The sequence below is a fragment of the Lonchura striata genome, chromosome 1 (assembly GCF_050655825.1).
Source record: "Lonchura striata isolate lonStrDom1 chromosome 1, ASM5065582v1, whole genome shotgun sequence".
NCBI classification, from domain to species: Eukaryota; Metazoa; Chordata; class Aves; order Passeriformes; family Estrildidae; genus Lonchura; species Lonchura striata.
The window spans coordinates 112,700,212-112,719,311 of record NC_140703.1 but is presented as its reverse complement, the minus strand read 5'-3'; the positions used below and the strand labels follow the sequence as shown (position 1 = coordinate 112,719,311).

The following is a 19,100-nucleotide window of genomic DNA, read 5'->3' as shown; positions in this document are numbered from 1 at the left end:
TTTCTTCCACCCAGAGAAACCACCTGCCAAGCTTGGATTCTGCTTCAGGGAGAATCCCTTACCTTCTGGAATTCCACAACTGTGGGGACAAGCTACAACACTAAAGAAGAGGGCCTAAAGCAGGTGGCAGTGTGTTATTACAATACTCCACTCCTACACAGGGCTTGTACATCCCAACCCATGCCTGGCTTTCACCATCATGGTGCTTTCAAGCATGAGAATGTGACAAGGCTTCTATAACTTCTTTGGGACCAGTCAATCACTTTTCCTACACACCAACACTTTATACATACACAGATGAAAACATGCAAGTGCTTGCAAACTGGATAAACATCATCCAGCACACCCTTTATACAAAAATCACCCACTTTGTTGATTCACCATTTTGCTTTTCACTGCAGGGAAGACTAACACTTTCTGAATAACACGACACAAAGTATTTTGCAATTTTGAACAATTGATTTCTCTTGTCGTTCTGCAGTTCTTTCTTTTCATTAGCACTGTTACCCTGTCATTCTTTTTTAAAGGTGAGGAGGAGAACAGAAGAGCAGCTAAACCTATCTAAAGGCAGTTTTCCATGATGTACACTGCATCCTGAGAGTCCTCACTACAAGTACAAACGATGTTGATTTCCTGCCACAACAAGGTAGCAGAGAGGTGTGCCAGAGAAGGAAAATGATCTTTTTACAAAGAGAACCTTGTCCAAGACAACTTTATTACCAGACACAAACTCAAGAGAGTTAAAAAGCTGCTTTTAAAAAATGATCAGGTGCAGGGCAGAAGGATTAGGTCAGGACTTAAAAGCTTTCCTCCAAAATGTGGCAAATAGATTCTGAATTCTGATGGTGTCTGCAGTGTCAGCAGGTGACTGATTCATCTGCAGCATAGGAAGAAGACTTTTAACACTGTCTGTACAAGGGATATTCCACTGCTCACAGGACACCCTGGCCTACTTCAGTCACTTGGCAATTCTCATCAGGCCGTGAAGGCAAGTTTGTCATGCTCCTGTTCACAAAGTTTCTGACACTTCTGCTTTGCAGTAAGCCATGAAGCCTCAGAGAGACTTTCTGCCTTATGGGTGTCGTGCAATGAGTGAGTCTGTAATATCTTAAATTTTTTTTTCCAGGTTTGTCTGATAAGTGGGTGGCAACTGTTAGAGGCCAATTTGTGCTTTTCCATCACTCTGTCTAGACATATTTGCAGGGACTGCTTTGCCTAAAAGAGGAAAGGGTATCTCATATATTACACAATAATGGGTTATTTTTACTTGTAATGCATTAAGAGGCTGTTTTCAATCAGAAACCATTTGATATGAGGGTATGTTCTGGACGATAAATGGAAAAAGTGGAGCATATCCTTTTTTTTTTCTTTTTTTCACACAGCAGACAATACCCATACTTTCCATATAGACAGGAAACAGCTTAGGTTTATATATAGAAGTACAGTCTATTTTATATGCATATATAATGTATTGATTTATTTTAAAACTTTCACTGTAATTGGTTGAAGCTGCAAAATTGATACACACCTATGTAAATACTTCAGTTGCAGCCCAGAAAAGACAAATCTGGACACTTTAAGTGGGATTTCTTGTTGTGAGGGCACGATGTGCGTGGTGTGAGGGTCACACGCTGTTCAGAATTTGCTCAGAGCCACCAGATCTGCTCTGTTCAGCATCTGTGTGTCCTATCTTACAGTTCTACTTGATTCCTGCAGTATCTTCTCACAGTTGTATCTTCTCACCACCCTTTTATCCCACAGCTCCTAATGGGGTAGCAGTTTTTGTTCTTACTGGCACCACAGCCAGTGGGGCTGGCTCCCATTCTGGCTCAGGGCTGTGGAGTTCTCCAGTCCCATATTCCCTGGCTACCTGCCACTTCTTTTGGCTGGAGCTGTCCACCATCCTCTTCTGTCTCTGGATTGGAAGAAGGTGCCCTACATTCCTCAGGAGTGGGGTGTGTCCATAGCAGAGCATTTTTCTGCACAGCCACTTATTGTCTGTAGCCACCCTTTCCCCAGGGGAACAACACACAAAAAAACCCTTTCTTGAGATTCCCAGGCAGCACAGTTCCCAGGCAGCAGCTCAGTTTGGATTTTGGGGTTTCTTTCCACATCTCTCTGCTTCTGCCTCTGAGGACATGAACATTGGGAAGGTGATGAGCTGCTCTCAGGTTTCTGGAGTCCAGGCTGCTTAAGAAGTCAAGGAATCCCTGCTTTATCAGTGCTGTTCTGCAGTTCAACAGAGCTAATCACTTTTTGACTCTAAAATCTTGCAGAAGATACGTGGATTGTTTTAAGATGATCTTCCACTAATCTGAGACTCCAGGAGTTAGGAAGGTTAGGAGCTACATGTTTAAAACTGTGTTCAGTTCACATTGGATGAATTCCTGCTCACCAGACTATGATCCACAGTCAGGCATTATGGTCAGATTATTTAATACATTAGCAAAAGTGAATTTGATGGACACAACCACCAACTGGACTGTGATCTGATAAGGCAGTCACAGAGAAGACACAGTAATAGGACAGAAAAAAAAAATGTGTTTCAGGCACTGTAAACAGATCTGTGTTTACTTTATTGCAAAGGGCTTTTATTTCCTGCGCTACCAACATGTAATCTTTCACTTAACTTAATATGTGTTTGATATTGTTTGTTTGCTTGCTTTTATATGTGCTACATCCCTTAATGGCATTCTTCAGCCTTTTATTTCATTCCATGTAGATAACAAATTTCTCCAATGCTTCCCTTTAGATTTCTCAAGCTCCACATGGCTGCACTGCTCTTTTCAATACATTTTTTCCCCAGCTGTTTTTTAATAAGGCAAGAAGTACAGTAAGAGCACTTGGCTACTTCCTACTGCAACCATTAATGGCCATGGTAGGCAAAGACTCACAAACCCTGTTACAGATAAGAAAAATAAATCTCTCCCTGCCATGAAGCTCTGATGTAAGGACTGAAATACTCTCTAAGCCGTAAAAGCTGAACTTGGAGTGAGGAGAACTCCAGCCGTCACCTTGCATATTTCATTTGTTACAGGCCATCTGTGTGCATCATCAGGGATCTCAGGAAAATATTACTCAGCTGTCTTTTATCTCTGTCTAGTCTAGCTGGAGCGTGGGTAGCAGAATACAAAGAAACAAGTTCCTACCCTCAGCCTGATGATAAAAGATGCTGGTAACCTAATGGAAGCAAATGTTCTGTATTGATTAATAATACAGGGCTATAACCCACTGAATCTGCTGTGCATGGGGCAGAGTTTAGAAAACAAGTAATGAGTTTCTTCCTTCCTAATAAGCTCTTTATTAGTTGTTGAAGTGGAATGTGAGAGGAGAAAGTAAAGCTCAGGTATCAAAAGAAGTGGTGATGACGGGTTGAGGGGGGTCACTTGTGAAAACAGTGGAAATCAAATCAATTAGGCCTGTCAGCTGGAAAACATCATGGGGAATTAACACTTGTTTGTCTGGATTCCTGCAGCCTGCACAAAAGTGCACAAAAAGAAAAGTGTATTCAGGTAACAAAGAAAGTGTTGTATTAAAACTGTGGTTTCGCTAAAGGAAGAAAAAAGTGTTATGTAAGACCTACAGCCACTGACAGATGAAATAAGTTAATAGGATACAACTTTAAAGCCAGCAATGAGTTTTACACTTCAGAAACAAATGCATCTGCTCAGCAGCAATGGAAGGAGGTAAAGGCACCACCTCTGTGAACTTTAGTGCTCATAAAGAGTAAAACCTGGCAGGGCCCTGCTGAAAATGGTGAGATTTTTCCTGGTTACCATGAAACTGGAATTACAGCTGGTGGCACAAATGGAAAAGGCATGCAAAAAATCCAGGGAATATTTGAATCATGGGGCTACAAAGAGGGACATCTTGGAGACAGAAGCCTTCCCGAGTCTTTGGATGTCAACCTCATTTCTGGTTTATTTTGCTTTCTCTCACCTCAAATTTGAAATATACTGAAAGGCTCTTCCCTCTACTGAAAAAGAATTGTTTCCTTTTGTTTTGTTTTACATATCACACTCCAGGAGAGCAAAGATGGTGCCAGGGCAGTTACAACCACAGCTTCTACTGGATCAGTGCCTGACTGAGGAAAGCAGGAATTCAGGTCTACGGTCTCCAAGGCCTCTGACTAAACTCATTGAAACTTGGACACAAAAATTAAGCAGTGAGATGCATTGGCCCTGTTCCCTTCTCCTCCCCTAACTCTGGCAGACACCAGGGAGTTCCCCCCTGCCTCTGCCCTTGCAGCTGCCAGAGGGGTGACCACCTTGGCCACAAGGCAGGGATGCCCTCCTGCATCAACCTGGACTATGCAGAGCCCAGACCTGGTTATCAAAGCCAGGGGCTCGAGGCTACCTGCACACAAAACCAAGCCTCAGCCTGCCAGATGGACTGATCTCATGGGTGCTTTTTATCACTGGTTAATTCCTGTAGGTTCTACTGAGATACCCCAAGTTGCCAAGAAATAACGTAGGAATAAGCAATAGGATCAAAAAGTTTCAACGACTTGCATTTATGTTAAAATAGAAGAGGACTGTGAATAACTTCTTTCTCTTTTAAACTTGTGTTACCATTGTTGGTTTTCATTGCTGTTTTTTGAAGCAAAGTAGTTGCGGTAGCTTTCAAAGTCTGACTGGATTCCAGAACAAAAAATGCAATTGTTCTTTCCCTGTTCCCCTGTTTTATGCACTGACTACACATACACATTCTTGGCACACACCGCAGCCTTTAAAGTGCACAATTTTTAATGCAATTAGAAAAAGAAACAATTCCACATGGCAGGAATAAATGAAAGGAATGGCTTGAAGGTGCAATCACAAATGGCTTAGTATTTTTTATTCAGATAAAATTGCTTCATGAGAAACATTTCTTCTGACTGTCTAGCAGTTTTTGAATCACCTTGTCCAGTGTTTCAGGAGTCATGGCCATCCCTAGCTGTAGTCTGAATTATTTTATGTGTAAAAACAATTTTTTTTCTACACTTGGGTGAAATAACAGAAGACATAAGTGTTGTTTAACTTTCATCTTTGTTACTCCAGCCATTGAAAAGCCCTGGTCACTCCTGCTTTCACATATTTTATTTCACAATGAAGTTGGGAAATTAAGTCAACCAACTTACACATTTCAATGCAAATAAAATATAACAAAGCAAGAGCTACTTATTGCCCTTTACAGATCAGCGGTAGGGAAGGTGTGGAAAGCTATTTGGAGCTCCCCCTGCTCACCCCTGTTAACACATGCATGCTTCCTTAAAGGAGTAATTACACCTTGCTGTTGGCAGTGCAAAGCTTAGTAAATCTTTACATTTTCACTCTGAAAGAAGGGAATTTCCTCTTACTTCTGTGGGCAGCCAGCCAGTGAAAGGTGATGGGAAATACATGACATCCTGTTCTGTCTACCTTTCATCTTTCCTGTTCACAGATGCATTTTGAGCCTGACATGCAGGTGTAATTAAAACCAGGTTGATGCCATGCACAGCTCAGCAGATGCACACAAAATTAGTACCTGCTGTGAATCCAAGTACTTTAGCTTTTATGGAGCAGCCAGGCATTTGCAAATTGTCTCTCGTAACTGCAATAACATGAACATAAGAATAAAGTGGATTGTGTGGCTTTCACTAACACAGAAAAATGGCACTTTCCTCAGTAGTACTCAAAGCAATGTAATCCTAACTATTCATGCTGATGGTTTTCAAATAAGCTAACACTTATGCACTGGTGCATTTCACATTAAAAAAAAACAAATCCCTTTTTTCCCTGCTCATGTAGGCAGCAATGCAGCATCCGTATTCTCCAGCTGGCCACTGCTGTGCTGAGGCTGGAAAGGGCTGGTGCCCTGGTCACCCCTGTTTGCCATGATCTTTAAAAGTACTTCTAAGGAGGATTCAGCTCTCCAGACTACTCACTGGAGGCACTGTGCTTGGCATTCCTAATGTGGCTGCCATACCGCCTCTTCCCCAAAAGTCAAATCAGAGAGGGAGATGCAGGCAGGAGGTGCTTGCTCTGCAATTGCCTGGTCCTGCCCTGCTGCAAACTCTTGCCAGGAGGGGATTCCAGGCGAGGACACATGCCAAAGTGACAGGGAGCAGAAGATGGGACCATAACATTTGATGGCAGCGGAGCTTTCAACTGCAGTACTTCACAAAGATGCCACGCTGGCTCCTCCTGGCAACTGGCAGCAAGAAAAACACAGTACAAGGAAGATCCATCTCCTGCCTGCCTCACCAGGTTTTGTTGCTCTCAACACTGGGGCAAAGTTGGCTACTACAATCCTCCCCACCTCAGTTTAGTGATCCCAGACCATGAGTAGGAGCAGTCCTTCACCTGTGACGAGCGCAGCAGCGTAAATCTGTTCAGCTGCACATTTCAGCTCCGTGGTGTCAGACAGGCATAGTGAGAGCTCCAGAGTCCAATGCCACCACTCCAGTCTTACGGCAGTGCCACTGCCCACGCTCCATGTGAGTCAGCTGTGGGAGGGGAGAATTAGGCCCAACATGTCTGGGCTGAAGCAATGATTTAATCAAACTGCTCCTTCCACCTCTGACAAATGCTTTTTTTATGCTTCGTGGTGTTTAGTTTGAAGTTGCCAGTTGGAATTTTTCACACCTGTGGTTTATTTAAGTCCTTATTCTGCTATAGCTCTACGCATTTGAGACAATAAATGTGTCCTGTAGAGCTGTGAAGTATTAGGTGAGGGAAACATTTATGTGCAGGTGATGGGAATAAATGAATGATATAGGCAGAGCTACATTTTCTATTACTTTCCAAACACAGACAACTGCTACCCATGACCTCCCAGGTCAGAAAACCACTTTTAAATGCTGTGAGGAACTCCTGGCGGAGTCCTCAAAGTACTCCGTGTGTGTTCTGGCTATTCATGCAAGAAAATTTTTCATAACACTTATAAATATTCCCAAGAATGATCGCATGGGTTGATTGTGTTCATCAGGAACACTTAATAAGAGAAAAGGAAAGGCTTCAATTTAACGTAATCACACCTGAGATCAAAATCTACTTAACAGAGAGGAAATTAGAAAATATTTACAGAACAAAAATTCCAAAAATAAATAGGAAACCTCCAATGGGGATACAGATTAAAAAAAAGGCAGGCAAAACTAGCAGATCAGACTGTAGGAGAATGTTGCCATTCCTGAGAAGTGGAGTTACAAAGTAACCCAGAATTATTTTAGACAGTACAGTAGGTCTATCATGACTTTAATCAACAGGTAAGCAGGAGATGATTTTTTTTTTTTCAATCATTAGACATTATTGTAATAGTTTGTTAATCATTCATTTTCAAAAATCCTGGCTTCCTCCAGCAGTTTAAAGTTAACCAAAGAATAAGCAATTGTATCTATTTGAATTACCTTGCTTCAGACATAGTAGAGTTTCCATTGTCAGGACAGCAACAGCCAAATATTTCCAGCTTCTATTCTCGGCTCTAACAATTCTACCTGATTAGTCAAAAAAAAATAAAAATGTAAAAGACAATAAAAATAAAGCAACACATTATATATTTTATTGCTATAGCATCTTCTTTTAAGGCATTTTATTCAGAACAGCTGTGTCCCTACTAGTTTCCATCACTGTACTGTTCATCTCACTTGCACTATCAAGATAAATGATTTTTAGATATACATGGCTGGACCTTGCATTTAAACAGGCTCTAATCCCCATGGCCAGAAATACCATGAATAACTGAAATACCAGAGAATGAATAGTTTCACTAACCATGTTTTGCCTTAAATAATCAGAGCACCTGGTAGATCCACATACATTTAATTAATTTGCTGTTTGCTCCATTACATAAATTAACCATTTAATTTCATTGCCCTCTGGTTTTGCTCACTAATTAATTATTTCTTGCCATTTCATCCATCAGCTACTTGGACATTTTTCAGCTACCATGTTTACCTTCTTTATTATATCAGCCCTCCTCCCTTTTTTGTTCCTGCCCCTATTTCCATTCCTCTTTCTGTCCTTTCTCAGCTGTTTCTCGCTCTTCTGTCCCAGCAGTGGAGCAGCCCAGTCCCCACTGGGGCACAGCCACTGCCCCCAGACAGAGGGACCCAGCTGGGCACCACCTCCAGGTGTTGGACAGGGTGGGGACCTCACTGACAGAGCAAAACCTGTTTGGAGTGTGATGATCCCAGGACACAGCATCTTTCTGGCTGCAAAGGATTCATTTCCAGTTGTTAAAGCAGGTATAGCTGGACAGAGGAGATGTGATTTAGGACAAATGCTGCTTGCAGTTGTTTGAAATGGGAAGGGTTTGATGACTTGGGGATTTTCTGTTCCTAAGATAGGAACTGCTCAATAGCTGATGTCTTAAACCTACTCTTAGTGCTTCATGACATCCTGCAGGTTACAAAAAATAATGCTGTATGAACAATATAAAAAAAAAATATCTAGGAAATTAGCTCCTGTGGGTACACACAAATCTTAGCTGATGCCTAGAACACAGATTTGTTTCCCCTCTCCTGTATGAACTGGTGCGCTCATTGTCCAATCCAGGTTCACTTAACTCTCCCAGAAGTCTTTAAAGCTATTTCTACTAAACATTATTTATATTTTTTATCTCATGAACTGCTTTAGTGAACTTGCACTTTCTGCTGCAACCCGTTCAGTCAGCGAGTTTTAGGAGTGCAGTGGCAACTTTGAATTCAATCTCCTGATGCTGGGCTCTCATTATCTAAGTGTACCCGATGCGTTTTATTTCTGTGAAAGCTTGTTTGGATTTCTGTCTGCCCCACTTTTCTCTGGTTTAAATTTCTTGTCTGAATGCTGTCCAGAATCTAGTGCTTATGCTACCATTCACCATATCACTTTTTGTTAATTGCTCCCATATTCGAAGAAGTCACGTGTGCCAAATTGCTGGATTGTGACTGCACTCTCAGGCAGCTTCTAACACCTCCCCAAAGAGGCAATTAAAACCCCAAACAGTGCAGGGACAGGAAAATTGCCTGTCAGAGGCTCTGGGGGTCATCTGACCTTCCTTCAAAAATGTCTTTTTTGTGCATTTGACCTTTCTAAAAGAGGGAATATTTTTACTGCTAAATTTTCCTCTTTCTTCCAGCAGACTGAAAGCCTGTTTTGGATGATCATTGCTTGAGAGGATCAGGGAATGTTCCCTCTGATGGATAGGAGGACCATGGCAGCACTGCCCTGGTGGTGGTTCAGTGAAGGACTGAAGTCAGCTCTTCATTTCATGGACACGAGGACCACCGCTGAGCTCAGCAGGACTGCATGCACCTCTTGATCCTGTCACTGGCAAACTGGTCCCAGAGACAAAGAAATAGCTCAACTTGGGCTGAATCTGCAGAAGAGATCAGTATGTAACTGCGTGTCTTGATGAATGAAGCAATTTTCCTTGAGATTGCTCCTTCAGGTTGATACCATTCTTGGAAAAGGGCAACACAGAGGCTCTGGAACACAGAGCAAAGTAAAACCTAGTTACTGCTCAGATCTAGTCCTAATTAGGAGCTTTTTGTTCCTATTACTGAATAAAATTCCCTAAATTCCTTAGTTCAGTATTCCACAGAACAATAGGTGAATGTAGCAGGATGAAGGCAGATGACATTTCTGGAAATGCAAAGAGCCTCCTGTGACTGAAGGAGCATCATTAAAAGCAGTAAGAATGGTGGTTTCAAAATCAGTTGAGAATATTGGATCACGCAGGAATTCATTTGGCTTAGCTGTAAGAGAGGAACTAGTGGGGAAAAAAGACATAAAATCCTCTTTCTGCCCTGTGCTGATGAGAATCACTGAATAGCTCCACATCATGTCCTTGGTGATCTGGGAAAAGCATCATTAATGCTTGGTGAGCTCTGAGCCCCAGAGCACCCAGGATGGGTCATGTTTCTCCTCATCTTCCAGAGGAGCCTCCTCTGGCTGCAGGGGAACACCAAAAGTCCTTAAATGTCCAGTGAAACTTCTCCACATGAAGGCTCAGTCACGTTACACCTGAACACATGTTTTTGGACATCTGTCTTCCATTGAAAAACAGAAGGCTGAAAAATGTTTCTAAGTCTTTGGAGGGGAGAAGGGGAGGGAAGGGACAGATGATGCAGCTTTTCCAGCTTCAGGATCCTTGAACCAGTTCTCCAGCAGGGTCAAGTGTCTCATTCTTTCTCAAGACCTCATTTTTATGCTGCTTTATATTTACCCAGGCCCCTTCCTACACACAGGGAACTTCTCAGGCTTGGCAACAGACACATGTAAGACAAATTCAGTACTGGGTAAAGAGCTCCATAAAACCCCAACAGCTCTGGGTTCTCTAGTTTGCACCTTGGTAAAATATATATATATATAGACACACATATACATTCACCCTGAAGGTGGGACTGCCAGTAGAAAATCTTTCCATAAAGAGGAAGAAAGCCTTCTGGAAAAGGGGGAAAAGCTGTTTTTCAGGTAAAGTATTCCACTTCTCAATTTTGTTAGCTGCTAAAAGAGTGGACAGCATAGGCAGATGGGAAAAGTGAGGCTCTTCAGAGCTCAGCTCACCCCATGGCAGCAGAAATGGCCCTTTTTGCCAGGTGCCAGCCAGCAGGTGCAGGCTGTCCCAAGTTATCCCCCCTCAGAGAGTCACCAAAATTCCCAAAGAGGACAGCTCCGAGGGCTCAGCTACACCTGAGGTCCACACATCACCCTCAGGTGTCTGGAAATGTTGTTTTTTTCAGATTCAGCCCAAGTTTGCCAAATACTTGAGCTCTTTCTTTGTCTCTGGGACCAGTTTGCCAGTGGCAGGAGCAAGAGGAGTAGCAGTGTTTGGGTGACCTGGCCCTGGGACAGTGTTTTGGGTGACCTGCCACATCTGATCCCTTTGGCTGCTGCTCCAGGAAATGTTGAGGAGTGAGGAACAAGTGCAGATTTGTCTGGGCTCAGTGGTTTGGAGGCTGCAGCTGGCAGCACAGTGCCCAGACAGACACCAGCCTCCCAAAAAGCTGCCTCTGGCCCCCAGCAAGTTCTGAGCTCTACCAGGCAGAGTGTCCAGTGTCTTCCTGAAGGGATGTTTCTGGCATAAGGGCAATGTGGATGGAAAAGCTCTGGTTTAAACTTTCTAAAGTAATATTTCCTAGGGAAAATAACTCCAGCAAGGGTTGTCTGCAGCCCTGTTGGGGGAGATGCCTGTCACTCAGGCAGAGGATGATGCTGTGTATGGTTCCTCCAGAGTTTGTGGCAGATTCTTCTTTCTCTCTTCTCCCTGGCTCCTCCCTGTCACCTGGTCATCAGTCCCAGGTCTGGTTTGATTTTCCTTGCCTCCCCCTGCCAATTCCTTCCTCTCCTGCTACGCTGTACCAGCAAATCAAGGCAGGTGAATTTCTGAATTTTTCAGAAAATGGCCACTGGCCCTGGACCAGGGACCTCCCTCACCTCTGGCTGCACTCAGTGCCTGTCAGGTCTCTGGTGAGGGTGGGAGGGGGTGGGGGGGAGCAGCCAAGTGAAGTGCTTCAAGCTGTGAGACATTTTCTCTTTATGTTGCAGGCCAAACCTCTTGGATTTGAACCAGAATGACCACTTTTTTTTTCTTTTTTTCTTTTTTTTTTCTTCTTTTTTTTTTTTTTTATTTTTTTGAGGCAGATTTATCTATGGAGAGCAGGCAAGAGTAGCACATATCCTGGTTGTGATGTTCTCCCAGGGAAAACAATAATGTGAGGCAACACTCTCGCTGCTGCACATTGTCCTGCCTGATGGGAACAATGGCCAGGACAGCTGGCATTGCACCCTAAATCAGGAGCAGCTCTCTGGTGCAAAGGCACCCCTGCACCACCAAAATTCACCATTGCAATGCTGCTTCAGATTTTCCTTTGGAGGGGCAGACTGCTCAGAAGGAAGTAGCAAGGCAAGCCCAGTGTCATGTGGAATAGCTGAAATTCCTCAAGTTCCTTTTTGCCAGGATTTCAAGCTGTGAAAGACACATGATCTCCGCTGCTTGAGACTTTAACTGAGGATTTTCCCCAACAGAGATGGATAGGTAGCTGCACAATTTTTCTTCTTTTTTTTCCTACATCTGAGTTAAATCATTGTTAGGGCCTGCATTCGGAAACAGTAACCACAGATGGGGTTTATCAAAAGGAATACATGACTCCTTACCCTCAGGAACTGATCTGCCCTATGATCACTTTTAGAGGAAAATACAATTAATTCAATTTTTTTCACCTTTTCTGCCATTCACATTGTTCACAGCACCCCATGAAACGAGGGGTTGAGATCTAGTGGCCTCAGACCCCTCATTGCTGTATTTGGTCTCAGTCAGGGGCCTGTAACAAGCTGTATCTTTAAAAAAAAATCTCTCCTGTATGCCCATAGCAGGAGCTGCTGTCCATTTTCACAATGATAGGGGATGAAGTTTAAATACTGAGCAGCTTCATGCTGATATTCACCGATTCATCAGAAGTAGATGGAGTGAGGAAAAGAGAAGTTTTTTCCCTTGCCACACCAGTGGTTTTTTAATTGCCCAGCCCAGTCCATCAGGGGGTACCTGGTGAACTGAAGAGGCATTGCCATATGAGGGGAGAAGAGGGCTGTCAATAATTTGTGGACAGGAGTGTTGAAAATGCCTCTTAAATAAAGTTAGAGATCAGCAACCTTTGAGGAGGGGGCGAGAATATTTGGATTTGAAAAAAAAAATGGCTGTAGGAGGCACCAAAGGAACATGGTGTAAATGCAGGTTAGCATGATTTAGCAAGAAGGCCCTGTGACTTTGAGCTCCTTGGAAGACAACGACATGTAATTTACTTTCATTTCTTTATCACTCATGTCTTTATGAACCTTTGAAATTCTTGCTATCTGTTCCAGATTTTTTTTTTTTCCCTGGGTAAGTATTTTAATGAACTTAGAATCACAGTTCATTTCCAGATCATTTCCAGATAATTAGCTAACGAAGGCATTACACATAGAATTCTTTCTCGTGGTATGTTTGGAGCACCCATACAAAGAGCCAACACCTCCCTGCAGTGTCCAAGGCTTCTGTTTTCCATGCCTCTGCTTCCCAGGACAGCTGGGACAAGAGGAGAGGAAGTGTTTCCAGGTGACCCCTGGTGACCCTTTCACCTTCAGAAAGTTTGCCACAGATTTCACTCAGGGCCAGGATTTTACTCAGGGTGTGTCCAGCTCTTGTCTGGCCTGTGGATGTGAGTGCTTTTGGAGCACATTTACCGAGCATGAATGACCAAGCCAGCAACATGCAGCTGCCAGCTCAGCCATGGTGGCTGCCTGGGAATGCAGGACGAGCTCCCTGCTGGCTAAAAATAGGGCAGGTAAAAGCACAAGGTACCACAGTGCTGTCGAGTTATTTCAGTTTTACCCATAGCTTTGAATGCAGCCAATTACTGCTGGTGAAAAGCAGCTCTATCACCTCCATTTGAATTTTTTTTTCTTCTAATGCAGATATCTACAGCTTTGTATTATTGCCTTAATTTTGGAAATGAGAAAGGAGAAAAGAGAAGGAATGACACTTGTCCCTGATGATACAGGCATTGTCAGACCCACGAGGGAGGCTCTGAAATGCCTCCTCTTAGTCTTGTTCTCATTCCTCTGGGTTATAAAGATGTGACAGATACAGTACATGTTCTGTTCTTACACTCTGCTTAGCAAAATCAGACAATTAGGAAGACTCCTTGTACATGGAAACTGAAGACTGAATGATCCAGAAATGTACTATCTGCTGTTTTCTTTATTTTTTGAATTTAAAAAAGTATTTATTTAAACTCTGAAATAAATTGTCTATTTGTTATCAGGTTAAATCTCATTTAATTACCTCAGTTATTCTCTCTGAAGGCTTTTTTTGTCAGCTTGCATTGCATTGGGTAACGTTTGGAATTAATATCACATAATGTTAGTCTAAAAATACATGTACCATTATTATTATCAAATAGAGATAAGTGTGCGTTGCCAAGTAGAAAAGAAAGCTGTGAAATATAATGCCATGTACAAGTATTTTTTTCATGATCTTCCAGAACATGAAGGATAGGCATGGGCTGCCAGATACTCATTTCTGATGGATAAATGCAACTGTGGTTTCCATAGCTATGCAAGGTTTTGTACAGCACCCATCACCATGGTGTCTGAGCATCTGTTGCTGCTGCTGCATGCTTGAGTCCATGGAACACTGAGAGAATTAAATGAAATAAATGAAGAGAAGGTCCTTAAGCCTGGCCACCCATAGTGTGGAGTGACTTGAGGCAGGGTCACCTGTAGAACAGGATGTTTGTTAATCTGTCTTTTCACAGCTCTCCAAGTGCTCAGCTCCTTGTTCTGGTAGCCCCTTGCAGGAAAGGTGTCTCCATGACTCTGTGGGAGAGTCCTGTCTTCTCCCACAGCCCCAGGAGGTGGCTGGTCCTCAGGGCCACTGAGGTCCTCAGCTCTGCACCAAGTCAGACAGGCTGCTCCCTGCAGTCTCATTGCCTTCTTCAGGACCTGTGGATCCCAAGTCCAATGATAAAACTTGAAATCATAAAACCACACCTGTCAGTGAGGTTGGAAAATGCCTTCAGAATCATCCAGTCCAACCACTAACCCAGCACTGCCAAGTCCACCACTGATCCATGTCCCTGAGAGCCACATCTCCAAGTCTTTTAGATACCCCCAGGAATGGTGACTACCACTAACCTGAGCAGTCTGTTCTAGTGCTTGACAACCCTTTCAGTGAAGGAATTTTTCCTAATATCCAATTTACACCTCCCCTGGTGTAACTTGAGGCGATTTCCTCTTGTCTTATTGCTTGCTACCTGGGAGAAGAGACAAACCCCACCTGGCTACAACCCCCTGTCAAGGAGCTGTGGAGAGCCAAAAGGTCACCCCTGAGCCTCCTTTCCTCCAGTCTAAACACCCCCAGCTCCCTCAGCTGCTCCTCTCCAGGCTTGGCTCCAGACCCTTCCCCAGCTCTGCTGTGTTCTCTGAACACGCTCCAGCACCTCAACATCCTTCTTGTCTTGAGGGGACCAGAACTGGATGCAGTATTTGATGTGAGAATTTTGTGTCTGGGATCACTTTTAGAGGTTTTCTTCGCTGGTCTTTCTAGCTGAAGATATGCAATTGTCAGGCTTCCATCCTCTCTGCACTACAGAAGTGTTAAGCCTTGGGAATTTGGCTTTCCCTGTGCAGTTGAGATCCCTCTTTGGCAGGATCCCTCTTTGAAGATTTATTCAGATTTTTCTTTTCTCCAGGAGATTTCCTTTATCTGTAATCAGGGGGGTTTACATCTTCCTTTTACCAGACCATTGGTTGTTCTCTCCCTTTTAACAGCACAAATATTTCTTTGGGATGGTCTGATGCAGTTTTTATTGGCTCAAGTATTGAATAATTCCTGTGCTATCTCATCCTTGGCTTTACTTTTTGATGATGCAGATGCTCCCCATACTTGGAAGGCAGCATCTGAACTCAGAGCAAAATCTTCCTCTAATGCAATCCTCACGCTGTGTAAGAACTTGTGCATTGACAACACGATTTTAATGCATTGGGAGCAAGAGAATCAGGGGTGCAAGCTTTTAACTCAGCTGTGCCTGAGACCAGGTACAAGAGTCACTATGAATTTTGAGGCATTAATAGGGCCTGAAGTAACCTGGTCCACAGTTTTTTCCCTGAGGGAGATTTAATACAGCTCTGCATGAAGATGCCAGGATCAGGTTTTGGAAGGTGAACAGCAGTGTCTGTATATCACAGTCCTTAAAGACAGAATCATAGAATGCTTTGGATTGGAAAGGACATTTAAAGGTCATCTAGTGCAAGGTGCAATGAGCAGGGACAACTTCAACAAGATCAGGCTCCTCAGAGCCCTGTCCAAACAAGAGGTCACAAATTCACAGATCCTTTCAGAGGACACAGACAAGCACTACCACTAATGAACCAGTACCACCAGCACCTCTTCCTTCACCCACACCCTCCTTCTACTTGGCACAAACCTTTGCACCAAAGGGGTTTGGAGAAGTGGGAAAAAGTCAAAACTAACTCATGCAGACACCTCCTATAAAACCTGTTCAGCTCCAGTTTAGGGCACAACATGTGTTGGAGAAAGGAGCTGGCATTAGGCAAAAACCTCACAGCTGGGACTGAAGAGCATCACTTCTCCTGACAGGAGCCCTGGCTAATTCCCAGTTTAAGGGAGTTGCGAAATTGTGCCAATAAGGAGGGGTTAACTGGTTTTTGAGTGCTGAAACGACCCCACTAATTGCTGAGCCAGGCCAAGTGTTTCCTCATTAAACTCTGTTGTGTGACTCCATCTCACTCTGGACGTGTCACATTGCTCCAGTCTTTTCATCCGTGCCTTGCAAATTAGCTGCAGGACTTCAGGGGATGATTCCTTATCCAGCCCTTTCAGAAGGACACCCATTCTAGGGGGGGGAAATTACACCAGGCATTTGTAGGACCCGATTTTTTAGCTGACCCATTTCCTCTGGTTTTCTCAGCACATTGTCATTGGTTAAATAAAACCTCATTAGGAGAGCTGGCTCCTCTGATTGCAAGGTTCAATTTCGTATTCATGGGCTCCTTTACTGTTTTCTGCAGTTCTTAAAAATTCTGGCTGAATGTGGGGCAGGAAAGGGAAATCTGCAATGCTCTCTTTTAGACTGCACTAGCAAATACTGTAAAAATCAGATTCTAGAACTTTCTATAAAATCAGATGTTTTTGAGAAAAGCCTGGAGCCTCTGCTCACAGTCCGAGTGGGTGGATGTCCTGCAAGAGCAGCAATTACTGTACAATAAACGAGTCAACATGTCTTGTGTAACTAGCGTGAGTGTTTATTATAGGAATATCACCCATGCTGACAGATCAGGCCAGGAAAACCACCCATCTCCACGCACACATGGGCTGTGAGGGTGCTCCACATGAGCACCCCCAGCTCCAGCTGAAATCATGCTTTTTTCTTTCACTTAGCACCCACCACGAGCCTGGAGATGGCTGATTTTGTGGGACAAATTGAAAGGGGACCCAAAAAAACCAAATTATTTCCTCAAGCCTCTGCCTACCTCCCTCAGGGCAGAGACTGAACAGGGCACAGCAGCCATGGGCTGTGGGCAAGGGGTGACCGAGCTGTCCCCTGAGCTGTGACAGAAATGTCCCTTCCATGCACTACCTTGTACTCACATCCCCTGGTTTGCTCATGGGAGGGGGCAGAATTCCTACCTGCCACTTGAAATCTCACTTGAAACTTGAAGGGATGAGTGGGAGAGAGAGAGAGAGAGACACAGTAAAACAAGCTGGCATTTAAATTTGTCAATTAAATCTGCAGGGATTCACTACCTTGGATTTTTGCTGCATCACTCCCTAGCTGTCCTTTTTCAAAGCCTTTGCCCTCTTTCCTTCTGCAGGTTTTGCAACAGCCTCCTGTGCACACGCTGCCTTACAGAGCACCACAGATCATTTTCTGGTTTTTATTAGCTTTCCAAAAAGCACATGTAGCTGGGCTCCTTCCCTTCAGCCCCCCTAATAGGGTGTCTATTGCAAAGCTAACTTCTTCATTCATTTGCTCTTATGGGGAATATTTCCTTTGAACAGCAGGCATGTTCTGCTAGAAAAGTCCCTGTGGGAAAATATGAAGCTTTGAGAAATGTTCTGTCCTCCCTCAAAGAGGTCCCATCTGAACACAGACAACTTCTAGTGCAATTTAACTATCAATAACCACCCCCTGCTGTAGCAGTGTCTGCTGGAGCACCCAGCTCTGCAGCCATCCATAACTTCCTGTGAAATGTAAGCAATTAACCTGATTTTAATGTTAGGCAGGTATGTTACCAACAGTCATCTGTAATCCTTTAACATTCTTGTCAGTGTAAATCACCTCAGAGGCAGGGCAGCCCCTTTCCTAAGGAATTTCAACAAATGCTGAGTTACTAGCCGAGGAACAGAGAAATGACTTTAAAAAAGGAAAATATACTTCAAGATTTTTCACTAAAAAACCCAAACAAACTAACCACAAACAACCCAAGACAAAAGCCTTCATTTAAAATTAATTCAAAATGTAAAAAGGCTTGGTAGTACGGCTGCCCAAGAGAATTATTCCAAAGAAAACCTTTAAGGGAATTTTTTTTTTAAGGTAACTAAATTTCACATGATTGCACACGATTAACCAAATATTTCTGGAGATTTGGAGTCTGAAACACATTTCTACATTTGAACCCAAATATTTCAGTTGTTCAGAGACCACATAGGTGCATGGGATACAAGTAGGTGCTGGACGAGGGAAGGACAAAAGCTTTTATTTCACTTTCCAAATCCAAAATTCAGGCTTCTGCATTTAGGATTGAAACCCCAAAAAGCATTGTCCTGCATGTTTGGGCTCTCCCACTTGATGCCACCGGTGCACAAGAGTGCAGCAGCAGCACAGGAATCCCCCGTGCATGCACAGTTCCTCTGCCACTGAACCATCCCAGGGAGGGAAGGGATCAGGCCCAGCTCTGCTTTCAGTGTCACCCTGGAAACTGCTTTTCCCTCCATCTGGATGTCACATCAAAGAGATCCTGCCACCTCTCAGCTTTAACACAAGCCTTACAACTTTTGGGGAGGTCTCCCAGCCCCAGAGACTGAAGAATATCTTCCTGAACACCCCACTTCTGAAACTTTGGAGTGTTTCGCTTTCACACAAAGAAAACCAAGGGCATAGTTATACTTTAAAAATTGGAAATCAGGAGGATTAATTTAGGGGGGGGTTGCGATTCTAAGTTTACTCTGGATAGTGGAATGCCTGAAGTGCATAGTACTGTCCCAGTTTAGCCCAGAAATATGAATTTGTATTTATGCAGCTAATAAGAGAAATGGATTTTCTGCATGTTTTACTGGAGTGCCTGTGAGGAAGCCATATTATTTCGCCAGCACAAACATGCAGGTTTGTGGGGTGGTAGTTTTAGCCTTCCTGGCTGGACAAGTCCCCCAGAGCAGTGTGTGCTCACTCCCTTTGCCCAGCCAGCCCCAGCACTTCTGCTCGTGCAGCCCAGGCACAGCAGAGCCCCGTGCTGAGCACCCTCAGCCCTCCCTTCTCCTGCTCCAGCAGCAGCAGCACCTCTGCAGGCAGGTGAGAAGAGATGGATTTTCCCTGGCGTTTTACTCTACATTTACTTTTGCTTTATTGCTGCGTTGCTGATGCTCCATAAGTCCCGGTCCTT

At 43.7% G+C, this 19,100-nt stretch overlaps 1 long non-coding RNA gene across 1 annotated transcript in view; it reads left to right on the top strand.

The window, feature by feature from the left end:
- The window catches only part of LOC110475696 (uncharacterized), a 338,194-nt gene that overhangs the window by 305,554 nt on the left and 13,540 nt on the right, over positions 1-19,100 (top strand). The gene's annotated exons all lie outside the window — the stretch shown is intronic.